This window comes from Cricetulus griseus, assembly GCF_003668045.3.
Source record: "Cricetulus griseus strain 17A/GY chromosome 1 unlocalized genomic scaffold, alternate assembly CriGri-PICRH-1.0 chr1_1, whole genome shotgun sequence".
NCBI classification, from domain to species: Eukaryota; Metazoa; Chordata; class Mammalia; order Rodentia; family Cricetidae; genus Cricetulus; species Cricetulus griseus.
The window spans coordinates 236484946-236487976 of NW_023276807.1; the positions used below are offsets into that span (position 1 = coordinate 236484946).

The 3031-nt window shown below is 43.5% G+C and overlaps 1 pseudogene; it reads right to left on the minus strand.

Moving 5' to 3' along the window:
- Window positions 1-1342: 1342 nt before the first annotated feature.
- LOC100771917 lies at window positions 1343-2452 on the minus strand (annotated as a pseudogene).
- Between the last annotated feature and the right edge of the window lie 579 nt (window positions 2453-3031).

A 3031-nucleotide genomic window follows, 5' to 3' on the forward strand; every position in this document is an offset into this window, starting at 1 on the left:
TTTTGTTGTTTGTTTTATTTTTAACTAACAGTGTAATTTGTTGGTAAGTCATTTTTTTTATCGTACTAATGTTTTTAATATAGTCTGATCAGATCAATTCACATCACAAGGTCAACCTGGGCTTGCTCAAGTGTAACACAACCAAGGTACACAATGTTTCTACCTGAGGCTCTCCTACCTTCCTGTCCCCCAACACCATTAAAAACCTTGTCCTGACCAGACTGGCATTGTTTTTTTTTTTTTTTTTAATTTTGCATAAAACTATTTCTTCCATAGACTTCAAACAACTAGCCGAGCTAATTATAGTACATCTAAACAAAGTTTCATACTAACCCTAATGTGTGACTGTGGTTTACAAAAAGCTCTGTGTCACCTGGGGTAGCTTTCAGTAGCAATTCACTACAACTGGTACTAAAAATAACAATAATAAGAATTAGAAAATCAAAACCCAACAGCAAGTTGAATGGTTAAAATCAAGTAAGAAACTGGAATTTGGGGTAGAGGTGTCCTCAGTAGATGAGCTTGTCCTGGCAGTGAAGTGTTAGCTTCCAGCAATTCAAGAAGACCAGGGCCAATCTGTAGGGAGACACCCTAGCCCCGCCCAATAGTCCTGGGACAGGTACCAGGTGGAACCGGGATTCACCGATAAGGGCTTGGTGAAGGAAAGCCGGGGTGGCGTAAGGGAGCTTCTTAAGGGCGGCATGTGTGGACCCTAGCCCCTTTTTCTGGTCTCTCTAGCTGGGTTCCTGTAACCTCGCTCTGGCCTGCGTTTTGCCCTGGTGTTTTCTTGAATAAAAGGGATTTACTATCCCGGATTACAGTTCATCTTTTGGCGCAGGCTCCAACCTTTATTCATCACCAATCTCAAAGGGCTCTTAGAGGACACTCATCCTATGGTCCATGGGATGCTGTACGTTTCTGGCTTCCTTAAAAATAGTTGGCTATTAGAGACCCAACTGTAATTTCTTTTGAGAATATAGGAAACGGGGGCGGCGGGGGGTGTGTGTAAAAGGAATGAAAGAAGCAGGAAGGGACCAAGACCAAGACTACCGATGTCCAAGAATGTCTTGGAACTGAGGTTTAGGATCACCAAGAACTAAGCACCAGAAGTTCTGGCTTCAGACTTAGAGGAACCAGGACTGGTGCTGGCAGAGACGCCTATGTAGTGTTTTCTGCTCTTGTCCCATACTAGGTGTTTCAAATATTTCTGCAGAGTATCAGATGAGAGTCTATCTCTAAGACCATTGGGAGGAATGGGTGATGGACAGGGAGGGGAGCAGGGTAGGGGCAGGGATGGGGGTTAAAATGAATAAAAATCTCTCAGCTACAGAACCTAAAGACATCACTTCCTTCCACATTCACAGCGTTTCTCAGCAGTCCCCAAAGGCTGTTTGTTCTGTGGAGACACAGCATGTCTCACTTCAGGCCCCATGGACTGCTGGTCCACCTCAGGATCCACTAAAGATTACGCAAATGCTGACTGAACAATCTGAAATCCAAAGGACTCAAGAAAAGACATGTTCTGCTGGGGAGAGAAAGGTGAGCCGAGGGCAGGGCCTAAGTCCCCTAAAGGGCACCCAAGGGCCCGGACATGCACCTTCTGGATGTGTTTGTTCAAGTAGCCCCATCAGACTCCGTTTTGTTTTTAGCAACTGCCATGTCGCAGGAGAAACAGCCGTTGGCACTCTGTTTCTCTGGCGTCTTCAGGTCACTGGCATCTGAGAGGTCACCATAGGAATCAGAGCTCTCAATCAGATCCTGATGTGAGCATTTCTGGCCTTCTCGGTTACAGATGCTGCAGAAGTTGCTAGGCCCCTCGCTGTGCTTCTTCAGGTGATCTGCCATGTACGCTGCCCACAGGTACTTCCCACACACCTGGCAGTGAACCTTGTCTTCGTGACAGGCCAGGTGGGAGCGCAGGCGGTCTCAAGTAACAAAAGAGGCATTGCAGGTCTGACACTTGTGAGGTTGCTCAGAAGTGTGCACCTGCTTGATATGTCCGTTCAAGTGATGAGGCCTGGAGAAACCTTTCCCAGAGCTCTGGCAGATGTACGGCTTGCCCACCGACCAATCATGGGACCTCACATGGTAGGACATGCGGTCTTTTCTCTTGAACCGCAGACCACACTCCGGACAGGAGTACGACTTCTCCCGAGTGTGACAGCTTATGCTGGTGGACATGGTACACGTCACGCAAGATTTAGCCACAGATCTCACAAGCCACCTGCTTCCTGGTCCGGCTCCTCTTTCTGGGGCCGTCGGGGTCCTCGGAGATTGGTAGCCCATTCTCACCCAGCCTTGTAGGAGGAAGATCGATATAGTCCAACTGGAGACTAGTGACACCGTGCTGGGCCTCATGTTGCTGGAGCCGATTGGCATCAGTGAACACCTTCCCGCACAGGTCACGTGGAAGGATAACTGCTTCTCTCAAGCCCCCTGGAGAACAAAACATGGTAGTTTATACTGAAAAGATCAAAATAGGAATGAACCAATGAATCAACCCAGAAATATATTAAACTAAATATATTGGAGTTATAATAACTTTAGAATCTATATTTTTAAAATAAATTAGTCATGGACTAGTAACTCATGAAACTGTTATATCCATAAAATAAACAACAAAGATAATTATAAGAAAAGTATTATATGAAAATATGCAGACATTAAAAGATTTATATCAGACCAGAAATGAAAAAATGAAGCCATTTAACATTCCCATCCTTTTCCACCTCAAAATAAGTAAATATAAGCATAAGAAGAATTAGAAGAGACAAAAAATAAAAGCCCTGATTTAATAAACCCTATAATATTGAGTAATTAAGAATTTTCTGAAATATTCCAAGGTGGCAATAGTAAATAAAAGATACTTTGCATGTTTTTAGAGAATATTTATAAAAATATGTAAACCATAAAATAAAGATATAAAAGCTGTAAAAAATGAGGATGAATTCAGTTGAAAACTGTGAGAACATATGCATACAGAAATATATCCAATTAAAGATGTAGGAGTCATTTATTTTGGACTCTATAT